Source organism: Artemia franciscana, chromosome 12 (genome assembly GCF_032884065.1).
Source record: "Artemia franciscana chromosome 12, ASM3288406v1, whole genome shotgun sequence".
NCBI classification, from domain to species: Eukaryota; Metazoa; Arthropoda; class Branchiopoda; order Anostraca; family Artemiidae; genus Artemia; species Artemia franciscana.
In genome coordinates this window covers 33,300,630-33,326,761 of record NC_088874.1, presented here as the reverse complement: position 1 = coordinate 33,326,761, position 26,132 = coordinate 33,300,630, and the positions used below count along the sequence as shown (strand labels likewise).

The window sequence follows — 26,132 nt, the reverse complement described above, 5'->3', positions numbered from 1 at the left end:
GGTGTCCCGGTCGTCATTTGTGTCCCGATGTCCCGGTCTGTAATTCCGTCTGTTGAAAACATGACGTCAGTCGACACACAAACATGACGTCACCCGACAGACAGACCCACACACACACAGACAACTTATTTTTTTATATATAGAAGATATATATATTGCTATTAGGGGTAAAAACTTTAGGGGTAAAAGATTTCTATGTAGGGATAAAAACAATTCCAAAACCTTAAAAAAGAACACCAAAAGTTTGAAGTTTAGCAGAAATCATTGTTGGAAATCGGACTTGCTGTAATAATCACTTATCTTTGAATAGACCCTGTACGAAAAGACATTAAATTGTGTAAAGAGCAATAGCAAGCCTGTCTTTTTAAGACATTGAATAAAAAAAAACAAGTTTTTACAACTCTACTTTTTAAAACAATTAAAAAACATTAGCGTAAAGAGCGAGGCGTTGAGAAGGGGACAACCCCTTTCATATACGGAATAATTTCTATAGTTGAGTTTCAATGTCGCTCCTTACTTGCAGTTAAAAAACTTGTTTTTTATTTAATTTCTGAACGTTTTTGAATTAATGCATGTTTCGATTTTGGCTCACCGCACATAAATAAATAAAACGAAATTTGCATCTTAATGTTTTTTTTTTTGCTAAATGGCTTTCTCATAGTTTTGATCGGAAGATTTTGATTTATAAAAGGGGTGGAGGAGGAGGCCTAGTTTCCCTCCAGTTTTTGTTACTTAAAAATCGTCCCAAAGACATAGTTATTAGGTTTTTGACTAAGCTGAACATAATGGCTATCTCAAAATTTCGATCCAGTGACTTTGGGGAAAAATGTGCGTGGGAGGGGGACTAGGTGCCCTCCAGTTTTTTGATCACTTAAAAAGAGCACTAGAACTTCTAATTTCCGTCAGAATGAGCCCTCATGTGACATTCTAGGACCACTGGGTTGATACGATCATTCCCGGGAAAAAAACAAGCAAACAAACAATTGAACACGCAACTGTGATCTGTCTTCTGGGAAAAAAATACAAAATTCCACATTTTTGTAGGTAGGGGCTTGAAACTTCTACAATAGGGTTCTCTGATACGCTGAATCTGATGGTGTGATTTTAGTTAAGATTCCATAACTTTTAGGGGGTGTTTCCTCCTATTTTCTAAAATAAGGCAAATTTTCTCAGGCTCGTAACTTTTGATGGGTAAGACTAAACCTGATGAAACTTATATATTTAAAATTGGCATTAAAATGTGACTTCTGGTATCAAAATTCTGTTTTTTAGAATTTCGGTTACTATTGAGCCGGGTCGCTCCTTACTACAGTTCGTCACCACGAACTGTTTGATGAAAAAAACTTAAAAGTTTTTTAAATTCAGGTCAGAATCGCTATAGCTATTATTTAAACTGAAAAAATATTTACGGTGTCTGAGCAATTATTTTAATGTTTTAATTCAAAATAGAAAAATACCTGAAAATTTTTAAATTAGTTTTTTCTTGTTTGTTTGATAAAATCAACTCGCTATGTGATTAAACTTACAGGTTTGAACGCAATCAATTATATTATGTCAGTAGGAAGGTCCCAAAAAACGAAGATTTGCAGTTACTACAAATGATGATTCTCTATTTTGATAAGGGATTACAAAAATTTAAAAACTTAAAAAAGAAATAAAACGTTTGAAGCTTAGTAGATATCGTTGTTAGAAATTGAACATGCTTAATTATCAAATATCTTTGAGAAGACAGTATGAAAAGAAAGCAAATTGTCTGCGGCTAGAAGACAAGCGACAATGAGAATATAAGCCTGTCGCATACCGATCGCCGTGGCCCGACGTATGTATGTTTTATTCTCAAAAAACGGCTACATATTTTTTCATGGAAATTAGTTTCCTGGGATATTCTGGTCTAAAAAAACGATGTAGATGGGTCAAAAATCATAAAAATTTCGTCAAGAGCATTAATTTTAGAAAAACAAGAGTGACGTTATTTTTATACATCAGTATTGCAATGACGTTGTCACACTTGCCACACTTATGAGGAAAAATTGGAGATTCTAAAGTTTATATTATATTGCTTAAAGAGCAAAAAACTGAAACTGAATTAGAAAAGCATTACCAAACTTCTTTTCTTATAAGTATAAGCAGTGTCTTTTTAAGACTGGAAAAAAAGTTAAAAATCTTTTTAATTTAATTCAGAATCGCTAAAGTTATTATGTAACTACAAAATATTACAGTGCCTGAGTAATAATTTTAATGTTCAAATCCAAAAAGAAAAATACCTGATAATTCTAAAATTAGTGTGTTTTTTGTTAAATAAAATCAACTCGCTACGTGGTTAAGTTTACAGGTTTGAACGCAGCCTTGTCAGAAAGAAGGCCCAAAAAAAGGGTTATAAATGATGATTGTCTATTTTGACAAATGACAACAACAATTTAAATATCTTAAACTAGTAATTGCGAAAATATTTTTTATATTTTAACAATGGATTACAACAATTCAAGTCTTAAAAAAGAGCACCTTTTTGAACACAACCAATTATATAATGTCAGTATGAAAAGACATTCAATTGCGCAAAGAGCAAAAACTGGTAATACATTTTAAATCCATTGCTGAGGACGGCTCTGGGACATAAGGCCGAATTTAAATACATTATTCAAAAGGATTACAACAGTTGAAAAGCCTTAAAAAAGAGCACCTTTTTGAACGCAACCAGCTATGTAATGTCTGTATGAAGACATTCAATTGCGTAAAGAGCAAAAACTGGTAATTGCAAAAATATGGGTATATATTTTAACAAGGGATTATAACAATTCAAAAACCTTAAAAAAGAAAATCAAAAGTTTGAAGCTTAGTAGAAATCGTTGTTAGAAATTGGACTTCCTTATCAATTATCTTTGAAAAGAAAGAGTATAAAAAGACGTTAATTACGTAAAGAGTAGAAAACTGGTAATTACAACAATTCAAAAACATTAAAAAAGAAAATCAAGAGTTTGAAGCTTAGTAGATTCTTCGTTAGAAAATGGGCTTGATTTAATAATCAAATATCTTTGAAAAGCGTTTAGTGTGAAAAGACAGCAAATTATCTGCGGTTAGAAGACAGGCGACAATGAGAATCCATGTATAGAAGCCTGTCACGTGCTGAGTTCCTAAAAATACATTTAACAGATGATGTTTGATTACCATCAAAAGAGAATTAAAAGAATTTGTGAGCCTCCAGTGCAATTTGGACGATCAAAATCAAGACACTGTAAGTTCGTAATTCAGAAACGGAGGACATGAAACAATTCGTCGTTAACAGAACCATCTAGAGTTTTCCTATCTGTGTGATTTGATACCAATGAGTAAGTTTCTGGGGCCTCGCAGATGTGTTGTACCTATTTCGGTTCTTGGTCATTCTTAGTATATTGGCAGCTCATCCTTATAATCTATATGCTTCTAACTTAAAATGTTGGTAAATGATCACAATTACTTATTCTGAAAAATTGTGACCTACTCCTTTAGCAAAGGGCGTGAGAATATACAGGTTAGCAATAAAAATATAAGCTACTCTTTGGGTAAGACTCATATGAATTTATCACAACATCTTTTTTCTTTTTGCTTCAGTAAGTCTATCGGAGCTCAAAGATATCCAGATGATCAAATCATTATAACAGTGACAAACATTTTGAAACGCTGCATGGATCTAATTTATCCAAAACACAGTTTTGACAGTTCTGTGTCAGTCACGTTTCAAAATAATTTTCAACCGTTATCAAATATACGCCTTTAACTGCAAAACATCTGCTGCTACTAAAATACCAAGTTTGGTATCATCTCTGTCCTAATTAGATTTGTGTCTTCTATTGCCCTTTAGGGACACAATGAAGGACATATTTATCTTTTCCATCCTAATTGGGTTTTTTTACTGTCCGGTCATTACCATGGACGGTACATTTTGGGTATGCATCTTTTGTACCCTTAATGGAGAAAGGGTACCCTTCTGGTCAAACAGAAAAAGGGAACCGAAAAAGCATAAGGGAAAATAAAAAGTGAAACGGTACCTATTAAAAAGGGCAACGCACTGTGTGTCAGGGGTATACACGACTATAAGGCATTTTTCACAGTAAAGAGTATTTATATCCCTATACTGTGGAAATGCGTGCTAAGATAGGGGCAGATATAAGGCCGTATCCAGGAGGGTTAGGGGGGTTTAGACCCGCCCGAAATGTTTGTTTGGCTCGTCGTAAAAACAGAATAAAAATTTATATAAACACATTTTTTATGCGTTTTTTAAAGTTTTTTTTTGCAAAACCTCCGAATAAATAAATTACGATCAAACCTTTGGGTTTATTTCTAGGTAGCCGTATACACACAGTGACTTAGAACGAAACCCTTTGACCTGCAAAATAGTGCGGACAGCTAAACGTACAGGGAAATACAATGAATTTCTAGTTTTCTTTGTGACTTCTATAACATATTTATCTTTTTTTTTCTTACAGTCGTACAATATTTTATTGGAGTAAGGAGCTCAAACACCCTCCCCCTATACCCTTGCCAGGAAATACTGCTGTATATAAAAATGCTTCTTTCATATTCTTTCTTTCATATTCTTTTCCTTCTCAAATTCATATAAAAAAAAATTGATTTTTACAGGCCTGAAGTAAAGTTTATTTCGGGCCCTTCGATCCCAAAAAATCCTTATATCCATTCCCCAATGGATAACTCTGGTTTCAGCAAGTTGGGACATTCCGTTATTTGTGAAATATGTACTTGAATATTTTTTAGCTTTATTCTGTTATTTTAACCCAAGGCCATATTCAAGGGGAGGTACCAGATTTGAACCCCCTTCCCCCTGGAATTTGTCCGATTCGTAAAAAAGTAACAAAAATAAATATGAACAAATTTTCCTTGAAAAGTGTTATCTTTTCATCTTACAGTCTTTCAATATTTATATTTCCCACGAAGGAGTGAGGGGCTCAAATCCCATCCCCTATGCCCTTGCCAGGAAATACTTTAGCCACCCATAATGTAAAGCCTACGATAAAGATTATGAAAAGAAAAACCAAAAATACGACAAATAAGCTTAAAAATTTACCTGCGGAGGATTAGCTTAAACTTTCCATGAAGCTGATGTTTGAAGAAAAGTTTTTTCTGCTAGAAAAGCTTTCCAAATTGTATAGATTTTTTTTTGTATTTCTGCTGTCCTTAAATGGAGCGAAACCCCATCCCCTTTGAGTGCCCTTACAAGGAAATACTTCAGTACCCCAAATGTAAAAAGACAGCAAAGAATACTGTGCTACTAACGCTACTGATAAGTCATCGCAGCTCTTGGCTACCTGAGGCAGACAAAACTCTTCCCCTTTCCACTATGGTAAGCGATTCACTTTTTGATACCTCCCATAAAGTGCCTGTTTCTTTTAAATCTTCTCTTATGACCTCTCTTGCCCAATTACAGAACGCCCTCATTTTCTTTGAGTCCTAAATGGATTGCGATTTTTGGTAACCTATTTTTCATCTGTAAAATGCGCAATAAAAATTAAAACCTTTCTTTCATTATAGCCCTAGAACGTGGATCGATACGTTCCCTGGTAGCTTAGTGTTTGATAAAAGTTCATCCAAATTATGTCTAACGCTATCTTTAGACACTTTTTTGAATAATATTTAGTACATCCTCCTCAGCCTTTACAAGACCCATGTTTCAGAGCTATGCTTGACCATCGTCATTACCGTGGTTTTTGGCGTCCTCGGCGTGGGGAATGAGATTCATTAGTCCGTAATTTTAGAAAGGAAGCTATTTTAGAGCACGAGTCCTAAGAAATGACACTGAACAACTAGTTATAGAGACTGGATCTGCGAGTCCAAAATTAGAACCTTGACCGATGGACTTTTGATTTTTTGGGATAAATAAACATGTTTTTTCTTACTTGCCAACTTCATTTAAATTTTGCAAGGGGAGCTCCCTTTCTAGATTGAATGAAAACCTGGTTTTTGATAGTTATTGAAAATTTTAGCTGGTTCAGCCTAGCCTTTTCTAATTGACTATCTAAAAAATAAAATAATTCAGTTTAGAAGTGACAATTACTTTTTAGGATGAACACTATCCTCCAGGGCATGTCCCCTTGTTGTAAGGTCAGAGTCACTTGCATGAAAGTTTTTTTGGTACTTGTGTATTATTCAGAACACTTTCAATAAGTGAAGTTAGGTTAGGTTAGGTTATGTATCTTCTATCACAATGCGTTCCTTCTCGTAAGAGTATAAAGTCATGTTGTGTCCATTGACGCACTGTTTTGTTGTGGGCAACAACCCCTTATCCTGGAAAAATATATTTGCCTCTTTTTCAGTCTTTGGCAAATCCCAAATCTTCATTTCAAAATCCCTGTTCAGACACTATCTTCTATCACTCTGCGTAGCAAACTAAATTGAGCTTTGTCTCTGTGGCTATGAAACCAGATTTTCCCATAAAATTTACCTTCATCGTAGTTTGTTTCACAAAAGAACCTAACTTCACTTATTGAGTGTGTTCTGAATAATACACAAGTACCGTTTTTTTCATATTCTTTTCCTTCTCAAATTTGCAAAAAAATTCCTTTCACAAATGCCTGAAGAAAAATTATTTTGAGTTTTTCTATCCCGAAAAACATTGCCTGGCTCTGATTTCAACAAGGTGAGATTTGTCCACTACTTGTGAAACATGCACTTAACGATCCTTGATTATCAATCTGCTTTTTTGATCGAAAGCTTCTTTTCTTTTTTTCATTTTCATCTCCTTTTTCGTATTATTTTTATTTGTATGTGTACCGGGATTGTAAGCCCAAATAAGCTTTGCTTCGGGGCATTTGCTGTTTTGTTTTGTTTATTTATATTAATAAACACATCTTTCTCTCTCTAAAAAAAGCAGTATCCAGGGGGTAGTTTGACCCGCCCCGGACTCTTAAAAAAGTAACAAAATACGTATAAACAAATTTTGTATGCCTTTTGTACCCCCCGCCCCCCAAAGAAAAATGAACCCCATCCCAGAAGAAACCTCCTCAATACACTCTTGGTTTATGTTATTTTTTTCTGATATTGAAACAATCAAAATTGATTAAAAAAAAATACAATACACCGATTAGATGCTTAACAAGTAGCCTTCTAAAAAGAAATAAGGCTCTGAAAAAGGACGGACTGCAATTAACTCTAAATTCAATGAAATAGCCCGAACAAAGAGTTCAAAATTCAAAGATCAATCTCCCTTGTTAAAAGAAGACCATACGAGATACGGTTTCATTTTATTCATGGTTTTAATCAAATAATTTAGGACCAATTAACGAATTATCACCGAATCATCCTGGCTCAAAATATCTAGACTATGTCTAAATATTTTTTTAGGGATAGGGGGAGCAGAAGAGGCAACTGGCTCGAAAATCTCAATTTGGGACGATTTTCAAATCTTTGTATTGTCTTGATGCAACATATTGCAACATGTCCGCCTTTCTTTTAAAATTAATAGCTAAATCAGAGATCAGATTACCTTTTCTATTTCTCTTTAAAAAAGAAAAGAAGATATTTAGCACCAGTGAAAACCAATTCTTCAGTATCAACACCATTTAAGGAGCCAGATATACGGTTTCATTTTATTGATGGTTTTAATCAAATAATTTAGGACCAATTAATGAATTATCACCGAATCATCCTGGCTCAAAATATCTAGACTATGTCTAAATATTTTTCTAGGGATAGGGGGAGCAGAAGAGGCAACTGGCTCGAAAATCTAAATTTGGGACGATTTTCAAATCTTTGTATTGTCTTGATGCAACAAATTGCAACATGTCCGCCTTTCTTTTAAAATTAATAGCTAAATCAGAGATCAGACTACCTTTTCTATTTCTCTTTAAAAAAAGAAAAGAAGATATTTAGCACCAGTGAAAACCAATTCTTCAGTATCAACACCATTTAAGGAGCCAGTGTAAGGAGCCAGAGATACGGTTTCATTTTATTCATGGTTTTAATCAAATAATTTAGGACCAATTAATGAATTATCACCGAATCATCCTGGCTCAAAATATCTAGACTATGTCTAAATATTTTTTTTAGGGATAGGGGGAGCAGAAGAGGCAACTGGCTCGAAAATCTCAATTTGGGACGATGTTCAAATCTTTGTATTGTCTTGATGCAACAAATTGCAACATATCCGCCTTTCTTTTAAAATTATTAGCTAAATCAGAGATCAGATTACCTTTTCTATTTCTCTTTAAAAAAGAAAAGAAGATATTTAGCACCATTGAAAACCAATTCTTCAGTATCAACACCATTTAAGGATCCAGCGTAAGAACGCTTGCTGCGTTGCTTGAAATTACTAGGAGAAAGTGATTATACAATCAGGTCAAGTTTAAGGACGTAGGTTAGCCCAACAAAACCGGACGTAACATGAGTAAGGAAATGAAAGGTATATCTTTCACGCATGTGAATCACCATGTGTAAATATAGTTAAGCGAAAGCTGGCCAACGTATTTTGCTGCAAGCATGCTCGTAAATCTGGCTTGAAAGTTGAAACCCTGGTTAGGTTTTAAAATCAATATTTTTTGTTATTATTACAGCCGGATTCACAAAACCAAGACGAGGTACTGGTCGCAAAGACTCATTACCTCCGTACCAAACAAAATAACAATTATAATAGTATAGTAATAACAACCATTGGGCTATTAGTTGGTTATGGGCTATTACTTGGGCTATTACTTAGGACATGGAGGTTTATGGTGGGACTTGCCTATATCCCCCTTGTATAAGAGTCTTCCTTAACAGTGTCAAGGAGTCACTATTTTAAGGGTGTCAATTGCTTTAGTGAACAAATATTTTTATTTTTCAATTTCTTTTTAAACCTTGAGATTTCTAAGGTTTAACCATTCCCCAGGCCCTTTCTAGACCAAAAATTATTTAGTAACGAAACATAGATGGACAAATTTATTCAAAAGGTACCGATGGGGGAAGGGTTGGCTAAATTACCCTCCTAGATTGGAAAATACCTTCTTTTTTATCTTCATTTGAAGAGTGAAAGAAAGCTTTATCTCCCCATCCCTATATTTTACGAATTTCCTTCACTGTCAAAATTAAAGCTAAACCCTAAAAGACAAATACTGTTATTATATTCCCCCACAAGGCTCAATGACTTGGAATGCAAGGAGAAAGAAAAACAACCAGGATGGATAAACACTTAGGGTTTTAATTGAGGAGGGGGTGGTGATTGACCATCTTTACTATATTCATTTTCTGCTTAGATTTAAAAAAGAATATAAGTTTTCATTGAAAAAAATATACTGGAATTTTCATTGACAAATGGAAAAAAATTGCCTCCTTAGATTTCGAAAATCCATTTTTACTCTTCCCCTTCCTTCCCCCCCCTTCGTACTTATGTGAATTGATGCCTCTGTAAATGCCTTTACCTCAAAATTATAAGAATTTGCACTTGAAATTATACCCCACCCTCAAAATCCTCTGATCTCTTAAAGCTTTAGTTGCCTGTCTTCAGATCCATTAATAGATCTTAAATGCCAATCAATTCTAGAAATGTTTAGAAGCATTAAAACAGAACTTTCCATCCCTATCCAGAGGTCAACGGCATCTCTCCCAGTTTTACATTAATTAAACACACATTTACATTTAATTTTTATAATGCACCAACAACTTATGTAAATCTAGGAAGGGAACTTCGCCCATCTCAAATGACTTAGACATCCTGTAAAAAGGACCACCATTAACGAAACATAACTACCCATAAACTACCCTGCATAAAATTTAACGTGAGTGGTGCATGGGAACGAATAAGTCCGATCTTTTTTACAGTGCATTTACACGCAAAAGGTTAATAATGTTTGGTTCGGTGTCGCTTGTAAACATAGGTATTTCTTAATTATAATTAATTTTTTTATAATGGATTTTTCTGACATGAATATGGCAATTATTTTATGAACTAAATTGATAAATATTATCCCTAATGTGTATTTAGCAAATATAAGTTTCAAATAATTAATTTAACACACTGAGAGTGAAAGCTTAGAAGAACCTAGCTAATTATCTTGAAATGTCGAGAAGATGTATGTGTACAGTTTTTTATTTTTGAGAGGCCAACGTTGAAGAGGGAGGGGGGATCTTAGGTTTTATAGGAGCAGAAAATGTGGACAAATTGTGACGTCGGAACTATAAGTAATAATAGTCAAAATCAAGATTTATTTGAGGGATGGGCCCGAAGCCCCCTCCTCTTCCGTATGGAGACTGGTTCTAGGCTTTTACTCACCCGGTGATTAACCTCCCCCAGAAAATACCCGCCCCCCTTAAACTACCCCTCCAAGAAAACCCACCCAAGAAAATACCCGTCGCGGAAAATACCCCGAGAAAAATACTCCCTCGTGGAAAATCCCTCCTAAAAATACCCCGGCCCCTCCGTGGAAAATGCCCCGACGGAAAGTAACCCCCGTGTAAAATACCCCTCCTTGGAAAATACCTTTGCGGAGAATATCCCCCCCCCCCCCGTGGAAAATAAGGTTTTCAATTTTGAGACTTTGTTTTTTTTTTAGTTTCGTTGAAAAGTGCCAAAGAACGGGAAAAAGAGGAAATTACACACCAGAAGTTTCTTAGAAACTTAAAAACCGCAAATTCATTTGTGTTGAAAAAAGACTTCCATATGAACTTCCGAAATTTTTGGCAATAGCGGGTGCCAAATTAAAAGAAAGAAAATGAAGAAGAAAAAAATCTAGGCGAACAATCATCAAATTAAGCTAAAACAAAAAAACAAAATTTGGCCCCAAAAAAAGTTACAGAAGGTTCAGCTATCCTTTAAAAAGATAGTCGGCTTTAGGAACCAAAAAATTCTTATTGTTTAAGTTTTTACGGATGAAAGCGTTGTCAAATTCTATGAGTTAGTTTTTCTTATCTTCCAAATATAAAACTACCACAGAACACCATTAATTGATAAATGAAACCCAAAACTAACAGAAATTACAATAGATAGCCAAGTCAAACTCAAAACGAGCAAAAATTTAAAGGAGTATGGCTGACAGCACCCATGTCTTCTTCAGACAAAAACATAATTTGCACTTTACTTAAAAAGAAAACAAATAACTGTGTGTTGTCAGTTTGATATACATATTCTGATACCTATTCCCTATAGTCTTAATACTTCTTTATTTGTTAAAGTCAAAAAAGTGAAAACATTTAAAATGTATTTTGTTTTCAGTAAAGTGCAAATTATGCTCTGGTCTTGAGGAGGCGGGGTGGTTGTCGGTTATTTATTGTAATTTCTGTTCGTTTTTGGTTAAATTCATTTATTTATGGTGATTTGTGGTAGTTTTACGCTTGAATAATCGTTTGAACTCGTTTCTACTCATTTTTGGTTTAACGAGGATGTTTACTATTCTTTGACAAACTTGTTTTGTGGAAAAAGTTTTTTTTATTTGTTTCTGTTCATTTTTTATTGACATAGTCTTTTTCTCAAAAGAAAATATTTTTTTTTCTATTAGACTCCATAGTTTTTACTTTGAAGATTATTTGACTTTATTTCTGCTCATTTTTGGCTTAATGAGACTCTTAACTTTTCTTTAAAAAACGTATATTTCCCATAACAAATGGTATCTGTAAGAAATTAAATAAGAAAAAAAACAAGTTTTCCAACTGAAAGTAAGGAGCAACATCAAACGTTAAAACGATCTGCAATTATTACATGTATGAAAGGAATTTTCTCTTCCTCAAGACCTCGCTCTTTACGTTAAAGCTATTTTGATAGAACTTTAAAACAAAGCTTATTTTTCTAATTAAATGGCAATTGTGTTTTAGGAATCATTCTTAAAGAATTATGACAAAAAGTCAAAACTTCAGTGTAAAGAGCAAGGTCTTGTGGAAGGGACAGCTCCTCTCATATATGTAATAATTTCTGTTCGTTTTCGGTTTTGATGTTGTTCCTTACTTTCAGTTGAAAAACTTGCTTTATTCAATTTAATTTCAGATCTTTTTAAATAGTAGCCTACCGGGATATCCAGCTCTCTGTCCATGAAAAATTCCGGTACTTGTGTGTTAGACGTCACTCACTCAAGTTTACGACATGTAAAACTCTAGAACAAACCGGTTTCATTGCTACTTAAAAAACAATTTTGGGCTGTATATTTACATATTAGGGGGGGGGGGGTATAGCGGGTCTGCGTGCAAAATATATCTGGTACAGTTATTCTGCATGTTATGAAATAAGAATTGTTTCTTTACTTCAAACTATCCAAATACTTTACCTCCCTCCCCTTATGTACAAATATATAGTCCAAATTATACATTTCCCATCTATTCTGTCACTTGTCTTCGTCTTGTCTCGTGCTAAGCTCAAAGAAAACAACGAAGAAACTGGTTTGTTCTGGAGTTTTACACAGCGTGAACTTGAGTGAGTGACTTATAAGACACATACCAAAATTCCTTCCCCTACGGAAAAAAAAACAGAACTCACATAAAATTCTCAAATTTGGAAAGCCTTACTTTTCACTGGGAGGAAGTATTTTCTGCTGGAGGGGGGTAGTTTTTGTAGGGGGCCATTTTCCTTGGGGAATAGGGTATTTTCCGGGGTGGGGGTGGTGGGTGGCAAACACCGATCACCATGGAGACTATAATGTGTTTTTGGACCTACATTCAATAAGCTTATTGCAATTGATTTTTGTATTATTTGTTGTCTGATAGGCAGTTGCCATTATTAAATCGTGTTCAAAAGTGCTTAGTAAAACCAATTACATTATTTATTTGTAGATTTTGCTTCAGAGATTCATAATCTACAATTCCTCCGATTAAACATTCGATAAATTTTTCGAATAACTAACGATTGAGTTAGCTAAGAATGAGATATACTTTTAGAATCAGAATTTTATCTCAGATCCAATTCTAATATTTGTTTGCGTTGAAATTTAATTTCCAACCCGCCTCCACCTCCTTCTGCTCAAATATATCTCCAGAATTGGATATATACTTCGGTTTGATGCTTCAGATGAATAATAAGAAAAAAACGTCGCATGGAAAATTCAGTGCATATACAATGCAGGGTCAATATGTAACCACTTGGGGAGAGTCGGGGAGTAAAATAAATTTGTGACGCAAATGAATGATATATTTGGATTCAGGACAGGATTTCGGTTCCAAAGATTTGTCTAGTTCTTAGCTATGTCAATTGTCAGTTAGTCGAAAAATTTACCGAAAATTCTTGGCATATTTTTCTATCAGCATAATCTTACAATATTCAGTATAGCCTTATAATGTTCAGCATAACCTTATAATATTATATAGTTATCATATTATGTTAGTATAGTTATCATATTATGTTATATACAGTATTATGCACAATATATTATTCAGTTATAAATTATATTATGATATATAGTTATATATAATATATGTTATATATTATATAGTTATATATTATAACTATATAGTTATATAATATTAATATTAGAATGTTACATAGTTATATATTATATACAATACATAGTTATCAACATAACCTTACAATATTTTTTATTTGTTTCAAATGTTTTAAGGGATTGCAATATCATTTTGATTTTTTTTTTTGCAAGAAATTCATTTTGATGCTCAAACTGCGTTCAATAGAGCACATTAAGGCAAAGCGTTTTTTTTGGTGGGGGGGGGGGGGCAAGCGTTGTTCTGGAGACAATCAAAACTGCATGTTTGTTTTGCGATACCGGTTTTATCGTTTTGCAATACAAGTATTGACGATGGAACCTCTTTTTTCAAACCATAAGATAGCCATGAAAAATCTGTTGGCTGAACGCATATGCTTGGTTTTGGTTGAATTTTAAAACTCTTATCGAAGTTCAGTTGCACATCTTAATTCAAATCATTTCTCCACCATAATCCATAGAAAAAATATTTAAGACATTGCTTCATATAACCTGTCCTAATACGAGTAAAATCCTTACAGGTAATACACAGTTTTATCTGTGCTTAATACTAAGTAGTCATACATGGTTAAGTAATGTTCCACTACCTAAGCCTGGTCTGATATATCCTTGTATAAAGTTCGTGGGGCCTTGGAAAGCCAGATTTTTTTTCAGACAGCAATTATCATTCATATCATCACAAGGTGAACACACTACTCGACTTTCTTTTCATTTTTACTTAAATATGATTATGAATTCACTTGCAAGTTCATCCCCCTCCTGATTGTCCCACATATAGCCAAAGGAATATATAAAAATCAAGAATGCATATAACACTAAAACAATTATATTATTAACTTATATAAGCCTGCACGAGATGTTTCTATTAATTAGACTATCATATTTTCTTCCATTATCATCCTTTTTTTAAAACCATTTCAAATTATATTTTGGTAAATTTTGTACTCCGTCCCACACGGAACGCATGATTAGATTGTAGTATCAGAGAAATTCATTATTAGAGCCCTATATACGATCATCAGAGGGGTGGGGGGTGCATTTGTGAGTCAATTAATTATCAAACAGTTCGTGGTAACGAACTGTTGTAAGGAGCGACCCGGCTCAATAGTAAACGACACTCTAAAAAACGGAATTTTGATGCTAGAAGATACATCAAAAGAATCGGATTTTCATGCTGATTTTTATATACAAGTTTCATCAAATTTAGTCTTTATAATCAAAAGTTACGAGCCTGAGAAAATTTGCCTTATTTTGGAAAATAGGGGAAAATACCCCCTAAAAGTCATAGAACCTTAACGAAAATCACACCATCGCATTTAGCGTATCAGAGAACCATATAGCAAATATTTCAAGCTCCTATCTACAAAACAGTGTAATTTCATATTTTTTGCCAGAAGACAGGTCACGGGTGCGTGTTTTTTTTTCGTTTTTTTCCAAGGGGTTATCGTATCGACCAAGTGGTCCTAGAATGTTGCAAGAGGGCTCATTCTAACGGAAATGAAAAGTTCTAGTGCCATTTAAGTGACCAAAAAAATGGGGGCACCTAGGCCCCCCCACGCTCATTTTTTCCTAAAGTCAGCGGATCAAAATGTTGAGATAACCATTTTGTTCCGTATAGTCAAAAACTATAATAACTATGTCTTTGGGAATGACTTACTCCCCCACAGTCCCTGGGGGAGGGGCTGCAAGGTACAAATTTTAACCAGTGTTTACATACAGTAATGGTTATTGGGAAATGTACAGACGTTTTCAGGGAGATTTTTTTGGTTTTGGGGTGGGGTTGAGGTGACGGGGCTATGTGGGAGATCTTTCCTTGGAGGAATATGTCATGGGGGAAGAGAAATTCAGTGAAAAGGGCGCGGGATTTTCTAGCATTACTATAAAAAAAACAATGAAAAACAAACATGAAAAGTTTTTTCAATTGAAAGTAAGGAGTAGCATTAAAACTTAAAACGAACAGAGATTATTACGCATATGAGGGGTTCTAAAAATAGTTTAGCATAAGGAGCAGGGTATTTAGGAGGAGATAAATACCTCGCTCTTTATGCTAAAGTATTTTTAGTAATTTCAACTATTTCTTTTACGGCCTTTCTGATTCAGGAGTCATTCTTAAAGAATTAGGACAAAACTTAAGATTTAGTGTAAAGAGCGAGGTATTAACGAGGAGACAAACCCCCTCATATACATAATAAAAATATAAGAATATATAAGTTTGTTACGTAAGTTAATTCTTAAGTTACGTATATTTTTTACTAATAAAAACGTGTGTTAAAAATTAAAAGTTCTAGTTGCCTTTTTAAGTAACCGAAAAATTGGAGGGCACCTAGGCCTCCTTCTCCCCACCCCTTATTTCTCAAAATCGTCTGATCAAAACTAAGAGAAAGCCATTTAGCCAAAAAAAAAAGAATTAATTTGCAAATTTCATTTTAATAGTTTATGTGCGAAGAGCCAAAATCAAACATGCATTAATTCAAAAACATGCAGAAATTAAATAAAAAAAATAGTTTTTTTTTAACTGAAAGTAAGTGAAAGTAAGGAGTGACATTAAAACTTACAACGAACAGAAATTACTCCGTATATGAAATGGGTTGTCCCCTCCATAATCCCTCGGCCTTTACGCTAAAGTTTGACTCTTTGCCAGAATTCTACTTTTTAATACAATTAAAAATTTTAGCGTAAAGAGCGAGGGATTGCGGAGGGGACAACCCATTTCATATACGGAGTAATTTCTGTTCGTTTTAACTTTTAATGTCGCTCCTTACTTTCAGTTAAAAAACTAGTTTTTTTTATTTAATTACATTTGGAAAGACGATAAAACAAGAGCTAGGAGCTCATATGGCTCTTGTGACGAGGCCAGAAAGTCTACGAGCCAAGAGGTCATATGGTATGAGCTCTAACAAATTCTAAAAATCAATAAATCGATTTAAAAGGAATATCAGAGGCTTAATGCCGGTCGGGGTTTAAAATAAGAGCTCTGAGTCACGATGTCCTTCTAAATATCAAAATTCATTAAGATCCGATCACCCATTCGTAAGTTATAAATACCTCATTTATTCTTATTTTTCCTCTCCCTTTAGCCCCCCCCCAAGATGGTCGAATCTGGGAAAACGACTTTATCAAGTCAATTTGTGCAGCTCCCTGACACGCCTACCAATTTTCATCGTACTAGCACGTCCAGAAGCACCAAACTCGCCAAAGCACTGAACCCTTCCCCACAACTCCCCCAAAGAGATCGAATCCAGTACGGTTACGTCAATCACGTATCTACGACATTTGCCTATTCTATCCACCGAGTTTCATCCCAACTCCTTCACTCTAAGCGTTTTCCAAGATTTCCGATTTCCCCCTCCAACTCCCCCCAATGTCAACAGATCTGGTGTGGATTTGAAAAAAAGAGCTCTGAGACATGAATTACTTCTAAATATCAAATTTCATTAAGATCTGGTCACCCGTTCTTAAGTTAAAAATACCTCAATTTTTCTAATTTTTCCAAATTAACACCCATCAGCTCTTCCAAAGAGAACGGATCCATTCCAATTATGTCAATCACGTATCTAGAACTTGTGTCAATTCTTCCCAATCAAGTTTCATCCCGATCTCTCCACTCTAAGCGTTTTCCAAGATTTCTGTTTCCCTTCTCCAACCCTCTATGTCCCCGGATCCGATTCGAGTAGAAAATAGATCATGTGAGACATAAAATCCTTCTATGTATCAAGTTTCATTAAGATCCGATCACCTATTCGTAAGATAAAAATACCCCAGTTTTCACGTTATCCAAGAATTCCGGTTTCCCCCTCTAATTTCCCCCAATGTCACAGGAACTGGTCGGAATTTAAAGTAAGAGCTTTAAAGCACAAGATCCTTCTAAATATCAAATTTCATTAAGATCATTAATTACCCCCCCCCAACTTCACCAAAGAGAGGGGATCTGATCCGGTTATGTCAGTCATGTATCTTAGACCTGTTTTTATTATTCCCGTCCAGTTTCATCCTGATCTCTCCGCTTTAAGTAATACGTCATTTTTCTAATTTTTCAGAACTACCAACCCCCCAACCCAATTCCCCCAAATAGAGCGGATCCGTTCCAATTTTGTCAATCAAGTATCGAAGAATTCTGCTTATTTTCCCACCAAGTTTCATCTCGATCCCTCCACTCTAAGCGTTTTCCATGATTTTAGGTTCCCCCCAAACTCCCCCCAATGTCACCAGATCCGGTCGGGATTTAGAACAAGAGCTTTGACACACGATATCCTTCTAAATATCAAATTTCATTGAGATCTGATTACCCGTACGTAAGTTAAAAATACGTCATTTTTTCTAATTTTCAGAATTAACCCCCCCAGCTACCCCAAAGAGAGTGGATCCGTTTCGGTTATGTCAATCATGTATCTAGGACTTGTGCTTATTTTTCCCACCAAGGTTTGATCCCGATCCCTCCACTCTAAGTGTTTTTCAAGATTTTAGGTTCCCCCTTCCAACTCCCCCCCCCCCAATGTCACCAGATCAAGTCGGGATTTAAAATAATAGCTCTGAGCTCTCGATATCCTTTCAAACATCAAGTTTCATTAAGATCTGATCAACCGTTCGTAAATTAAAAATACTTCATTTTTTCTATTTTTTTCCGAATTAACCGGCCCCCAATCCCCCCTCCCAGATGGCCCAATCGGAAAAACGACTATTTCTAATTTAATCTGGTCCGGTCCCTGATATACCTGCCAAATTTCATCGTCCTAACTTACCTGGAAGTGCCTAAAATAGCAAAACAGACCGACAGACCGACAGAATTTGCGATTGCTATATGTCACTTGGTTAATACCAAGTGCCATAAAAAGGGAATCGAGCAGTGTTCACTTTGTCCCTTCATTAGCTGTAAAATTTTGTATATATTCACCCACAATAATTGCGGTTGTTCAATAAGATATTGCAATTAATTGCGATTAGCTCTACTGAACACGGGTCGGATACCCAAACGTGCGTGCCTAGACAGGGAAGAGCCCAAATTTAATTCCCGAAAGCTTCATAATACTGACTTGACTCTTTCGAGGTTTTATTAATTTGTCAGTTTTGCAAGGCTGCAAACTGACTATTATGGGGAAGGTCATTAGATATTTCCTTTGTAGGGGTGGGGCCAACAGGGTTTTTTCAATGACAGCAATCCTCCCACACGAAAGATTATTTTTCAATATCTAGGTGAAGGGGTTTGAATCCTAATTTAATCCTTTAAGTCCTGATTTGAAAATTAGTGAATCTATATAATACTAGATCAGTTTAGTAGAAATATTTTTAACTCGAGGACCAGGGACCCATAATATGCCTTTAAGTTTGAACCAACATTTGAATATTCTTTTGTCTTACACATTGTAAATTATTCTTGCCATTGATTTAAAAAAATCTAAAATCCAAAATTATATGGATTAAAAAAATAAAATGATTAAATAAACATAATTAAAATATATTGATTAAATATAATTAATTAAATGCATGAAATATAAGAACAAAGTTTCTTATATGCGAGTTAAGAATACTCAAATCCAAAATTGGATGCAGACTATTCTCCCCCCCCTCCTATGCAATCGCCTATCCTCCGGCAATGTCTTTAAGTCATTATGGTCTGTAGTAGTGTTGCTTGAAAATTTTTTCAATTTTTTTTTGCTTGAGAATTTTTTTAACTTTAAATCTATGATTATTCATTAAGAAAAATTTTGTTAATTGATAATTCGTAAGCGAATATTTTTACATAAAAGCGTTTTAAAGCTACTTGAACCACACTTACCATAACAGAAAAATATAATATTTGTTCAATATCAAGATGATGTGTCCTTGGCAGGACTTATTCTAAAAGAAAGTGATAATTATTATCAATAGAACTCTAATTAAAAGACAAAAATATTTGGCTTTTTTCGGTCTCGAAGTATCTATAACTATGGGAACTATTTGACAACCTTGAGCATTTGACTTGTACTTGCCGAGATGGATTCATTCTTCCTTTTTTTGTTATACAGGACAATATATAATTATATACACTTACATTATGTTTCTATGTTAATATTGTTCTCCAGTAGAAAAATCAGGCCATATATAGGTGTAATAAAGTAAAGTAAACAGATACACGGATATTAGAAGAATGCCAAGATTGGCCAAATAGTTTTCGAAGCTGTGTTTTACTAATAGCGAATGGTTGTTTAAATACCTATGATAGTTATAATGATTAAGTTATTAAAAGTTACATGCAAAGTTTAAGGGGCCTTGAAACTTCTGCCCTGAGAAGGGTCAACAATCTGTTCTCTCCGAAACTTGGGGGTACTAATTTTTTCTTTGCTCAGGAATGGGGTTGTCACTTGTTGTCACTTACTTTTTTCATTGAAAAACTAACAGTCGTTTTAAACAGCAGAAAATTAGATATACACTTTCAGCTGGTCTGGGATATTTTCTTATTTAGCGAAAACTCTACTCAGAAGTCATGTTAGCTATTAGTCACACGCCTTTCACTGTAGTTCTGTCTTGTAGTCGCTGTTTGAACTGCATGTCAACTTATTTTGTGTGTGCATATTTACCTGCTAAATAGGTCTATATATAAAGATAGCACTCGTGTCTTGTGTGTGTTACAGTCTGAAATTTTTATAATCTTGCATTCAACGCTTACTAAGGAAACAACAACTCTAAGACTTGAAAGGCGATTAGATATATTTTATAAGCTTGTTTTGGTGTTACTTGGTTGTTCTACATTTGCTTGTTTTTTCATAGGCATATATTTTGGGGGTGATACCTAACACGGGGATGCCATGGGGAGTTTATGGTAGGCACGCCACTTGCCTGGGTAGAGAATATAAAGTGCCGAAACCCTATAGGCAGGTGTGTATTCTCCTAGTGGGTCCTTGTGTTGGGTTGTTGCCTCTGAATTATTTGTCTTTGCTCTTTTTATTGTTTGATAAATGACGACTTATACTTATTGATGACACGACTGCCTCTACATGGATTATTCTTTATGGTTGATTGTGTATGGCTTTGCTGTTTGACCTATGTGATTGTATGGATGAGTAGGGTTAAGGCCTCATTCAAGTGCTGATCTATATTAATCACTAATGTAAGAAAACAGTCTTCCTTTTCTCCTTCTGTCTTCCCTTTTATTTATGTGTTTGTGCTGTTGCATTGGTGATTTCTCTTTTCATTATAAATTGCAGATATCTAAAGCTTCGAAAGACACCAAAAGAGACCATATAAAACCCTTCCAAGGGGAATTTAATAATCAATCACTCTCCATTTAGCGGAAAATGGAAAGTCATTTTGACTGGACAAGTATGCAAGGGTAGACTTTAATCATCCAGTAACATCATTCTACACGTCCTGAATCATCATAACACGTCCTGGATTGCAGTGCTGACACAGTTCTACTCGAATTGAAGCTTCTGAACAGCTCAACTAAGTGTGGCTCAATATTTTGTGATGTTTGCTCAGAGCTATCAATTAAAGAAAATGCTGATGAAATGAGTGGGGCAAAATGTGTTTTTAAGATCAGAGGGGGGCGGGGCAAATTTTTCTTTTTTATATGTTCAATTAGAGTATAAAAAAGGCTAATTTTGAAAGTGATTTGAATGGGAGCGTTGGCAAAAATGATCGAGGAATATATATAGAATATTAGCTCTCTTAAAGAATAAAGTGTATTTTTTTCTTTTTTGGGGAGGGGTGCTTCATCTATAAACATGCATTTTAGGGGTTGGGGGTAAACTTAAAAGGGGAAACGGAAAGGAGTTATATAGAATATTAAAAAAAATCAAGAAATAATCCAAGATCTTATGATTTCAGGTGGCCATAAGGCCAGTAGCCCCCTCCCTCTTGTGTACGTCACCGGGGATCCCTTTTTCAAACATAGTATCTATAATATATTGAAAGCATAAATGCTTTCAATATATTTTCCGCGTATATTATGTACAATTGTATTTACACAAACACAATATGTAAATAAAGTTTCTTTTGTTTCAGATGTCGCGGTATTGTGTATCGTTCTACACTTGTGATACTATGAAGAGTTTGAATTGCAGATTGTATACAAACACTCGGAATTCAGTGATGCATTTTTTACTGTGGCTAAGTTTTTTTTGTGAAAGTTTACGAATACATTAATATAGACTTTTTTTCTTTTTGACTAATTGTTTTCGATCTTTTGAGCCTAAAAACACGACATGCTCTATATAACAGTTGGGCTAACTATGCAAACTAATAATTGCCTACCAAATTAAGGAATTTTGATGGTTAATTCTATCTTTTGCTCATTAGGCACAGATTAAGAGGCTGCCACCATGAATCAGGTTAGCAATAGGAGGACACCCTCCTCTTCCCGAGAGATCAAAATATAAAACAATTAATTTTTTTAAGCTTTCAGAAAATGACACATTTTTGCCACCATCTTGGCAATCTTTAACTCCCCTCCACCAAAATTCTGCACGTTTTCGCAGGATTGGCGCTTAAAAAAAGCTTTTAGACATACTTTGGGGGTTGTGAGAGCATTTACACATACGTATTAATTGGCTAACCTGTAGAGGGTAACATCGTAGTAGAGGTAAGATTTAAGGTCAGCTTTCAAGACCCGAATTATATACTTGCGTTTCTGTACGAGCCTGAAATAGGAAAATTCAACGGTAACTGGAAATCTGAGCATCAGCCACTTTAGTATGCTAATAAAGCCAAGAAAAAAAAAACACTTTTTAAAGCATACAAGCCAAAGAGCTTTTCGGACGATACAATGATGCTACTTGGGGGTGGGGAATATGTGCCCATTTCAAACAGTTCGTGGTAACGAACTGTAGTAAGGAGCGACCCGGCTCAATGCTAACCGAAACTCTAAAAATGGAATTTAGATACCAATAGTTACAACAAAACAATCATATTTTAATGCTGATTTTAAATATATAAGTTTCATCAAGATCAGTTATACCCATCAAAAGTTACGAGCCTGAGAAAATTTGTCATATTTTAGAAAATATTGGGAAAGACCCCCTAAAAGTCATACAATCTCAACGAAAATCACACCATCAGATTCAGTGTATCAGAGAACCTCACTGTAGAAGTTTCAAGCTCGTATCTACAAAAATGTGGAATTTCGCATTTTTTGACAGAAGACAAATCACGGATGCGTGTTTATTTGTTTTTTTGTTTTGTTTTGTTTTTTCCCAGGAGTGATCCTAGAATGTTGCGAGAGGGCTCATTCTAACGTAAATGAAAAGTTCTAGTGCCCTTTTTAAGTGATCAAAAAATTGGAGGGCACCTAGGCCCCCTCCCATGCTCATTTTTTCCCAAAAGTCGCCGGATCAAAATTCTGAGATAGCCATTTTATTCACCATAGTCGAAAAACTTAATAACTATGTCTTTAGGTACGACTTACTCCCCCGCAGTCCCCGTGGGAGGGGCTGCAAGTTACAAACTTTGACCTGTGTTTACATATAGTAATGGTTACTGGGAAGTGTACAGACGTTTTCAGGGGACTTTTTTTGTTTAGGGGGAGATTTGAGGGGGGGGGGAGGGTTACGTGGGAGAATATTTCCATGGAGAAACTTATCATGGGGAAAAAGAATTTCAATGAAGGGAGCGAGGGGTTTTCTAGCATTATTTGAAAAAAAAACAATGAGAAAATAAATATGAAAAGTTTTTCCTACTGAAAGTAAGGAGCAGAATTAAAACTTAAAGCGAACAAAAATTATTACGATTATGAGGGATTAACCTCCTCGTTATACCTCACTCTTTACGCTAAAGTATTTTTAGTAATTTCAACTATTTATTCTACGACCTTTGTGATTCAGAGGTCATTCTTAAGGAATTGGGACAAAATTTAAGCTTTAGGGTAAAGAGTGATGCATTGACGAGGGTTGAACCCCCTCATACCCGCAATAAAAACATACGAATGAAAACGTTTATAAAAAATGAAAAGTTCTAGTTGCTTTTTAAGTAATCAAAACATTGGAAGGCAACTAGGCCTCCTCCCTCGTTCCTTTTTCTCAAAATCTTCCGATTAATTGCAATTAATTAATATGCAAATTTCGTTTTAATTATTTATGTGCGGAGAGCCAAGATCAAAACATGCATTAATTCAAAAACGTCCAGAAATTAAATAAAAAAAACAAGTTTTTTTTTAAATGAAAGTAAGAAGCAACATTAAACTTAAAACGAACAGAAATTACTCCGTATAAGAAAGGCGCTTTTCCTCCTCAACGGCCCGCTCTTTACGCTAAAGTTTGACTCTTTCTCTCAACTGTACTTTTAAAAACAGCAAAAAACTTGTTTAATTTTTACTTTTTTGTTTAATTTCTGAACGTTTTTGAATTAATGCATGTTTTGATTTTAACTCTTAGCTCTATTTTTAAAACAGTAAGAAACTTTAGCGCAAAGAGGGAGGCGTTGAGGAGGAAAAGCCCCTTTCACATACGGAGTAATTTCTGTTCGTTTTAAGTTTTAATGTTGCTCCTTACTTTCGTTTAAAAAAACTTGTTTTTTTTATTTAATTTAGCTCCATAGGTTCCATCCCCCAGATTTCAAAATATGCCTTCTTGTATATTTTATTGAAAAATAAATTTTTTTATTTCCTTATATATCCTTATATCTTTATCCGTTATAATAACATATCTTTATTTCAAATATTAAAAAGAAACATTCCCTAGATTTTGAAAATACATTTTGTCCCATTCTCCGCTTTACTCGTCCAGTCTTAGTCAAAGTCGCCACCGGGTGACCCAAAAAACAATAGGCAAATTTAGTAAATTTTTCATTTAGGCAATGTAAAAAATCACTAGAAATAATGATAAATCACTATGGATGGCAACCCTGGCTGTAGTAAAAGCTACTGACTGTCTATACAACCTTGGAAATACATGCAATACTTGCTTGACTCAAGGCACTTCCATTATCAAAAACCAAGTGATACTTTAAAAATACTTGAAAGAGATACGTCATTCAAATAATAAGATCACAGGGTTGCCTACTGAGCAGGGATTAAATGCATGTTACTGACACTTACCTTTATTATTTTAAGTTTTTTTTTATTATTTTAAGTTAAGCCACCTTTCGGTTTTACGGTAACGTGTATAGGCTACTCATTTCACAGTGTAAGATATGTGAAGTAATTGAAGGAGACCACAAATTTACGAAGCATCTGTGAATCAATAGGGATGGATTCTCTGGATGGTAGACCTCCCACATGTTACAACTCTAGTCTTCTAAGAAAAAAAAAACTTTTGACCAACATTTAACCGTTTCCTCGGGCCAAAAAATAGATGTGCCCTTAGTTCTTTTTAGGATGGATAATCAATAGGTGAAATTACATCATTTTTAAACAACTATGAAATGGGGTTGTGCCAGCTTTGCCCCTCACTGAGACTATCTGTTTTGGCTTTATTCCAATTAGCCATGGCTCTCAAGTCTTCTATCACTTTTACGAGTTGATTTTAATTAATTTTTATTGGTTTGTTTCTTTTATTCGCAAACAGAAAAACAATTTTTACAAAATACAAACACTTTACTTATGAATGAAACTGATTAGTTACTCTTCAGCTACTGAAATATGAAAAATAAAAGCAACTTTGAAAATAAATTTTCATTGAAGAAGATTTTGGCTCTCATTTTGTGTTTTTGAGGCTCTTTCCTTTCTCAAAAATTTATTCAGTGAGGTGGTTAAACACAACAATGGAGACATAATTATGTCCACTTTTGCAAGGGGATAGCTTCCAATCCCTCTCGGTTATCCTCGGTTATCCTCTTACATCCAAATGAATCCCATTTTTCTGTTAAAGATGCAACGGAAAAAGAATAAGTAAGGAATAGTCTGTATTTCTATTATTTAAGCTGTTGCCGGTAAGAATTCTTTGCCTGATCTTTCATAATTTTATGGTCAAGTCCTTGAAATTCACAAAAGCACGGATAATGTTACCAACATACCAACAAACCGAGCACTTTTACTTTTTCTAAATGAATAGATTCTGAATTTCTATTATCTGGGCTATTAATTGTGAGAGTTTTCTGATCCCTCATGACTGTGAGGTCAGAATTTGTTTGACCCTGAAAATCACAAAAGCGCGGATGCAGTTACCAACATGCCAGATTGGGAGGAAATAACACTTTTACTTTTTATTGTTTGCAAGTATCGAATAGTAGATTTTCCGTTATGGGAGGGGGGTCTTAAAGCCATTTTAATGATACAAAAAGTCTAAAAATTAGCTTGCTACTATCCCCTTGTATTCTTTGTCATTTTTACTGACAATCGTAGCTTAAAAGGCGTACCTTTATTAATTTATTTTTGTTTTTTTTTTTCTCTCTCTTCTTTTTAAACCTGCTCGCAAAAAAGTCAGATTATGACTGCAGCAGCTGCTGCAACCAAGTAAAGAGAGAACCTGGCCAGTAGTAACCAAAAACTAAAAACCCTGTTGAACCACAAATCGGTTTTTTCAAAACATTTTCACATTCATATTATTTCTAACGAGTTACTTCGTAAAGTCAGCAAATCATTTAACAACTATTGATTAACTAGCCCAGGAGCATGTCAGACGACAGGTACAAGAAAAATAAACCATAGCGTATAGTCTATTTTGAGGTATTTAGAAATAAGTCCCTCTCCCCTCCCTAAGAAAACAGATCCTGCAACTTTGAAGTCGGATCTCGAAGCCATGAGACACTGCCACCCCCTACATGGAAAATCCCTCATGAAAAAATCCCCCAGGGAAGAATCCTCCCGCTTAAAATCCCCCTCCGACAAAATCCCTCTGGAAAATT

General features: G+C 34.7%; 1 protein-coding gene across 1 annotated transcript in view; it reads left to right on the top strand.

Annotated features, from left to right (window-relative positions):
- LOC136034017 (uncharacterized) overlaps window positions 1–21,522 on the top strand; it is a 110,479-nt gene extending 88,957 nt beyond the window's left edge. Inside the window, exon 6 of the mRNA XM_065715067.1 lies at window positions 21,360–21,522. The gene's annotated coding sequence lies outside the window, so the exon portion shown is untranslated. The remainder of the gene's footprint in view (window positions 1–21,359) is intronic.
- The last annotated feature ends 4,610 nt before the right edge of the window (window positions 21,523–26,132 follow it).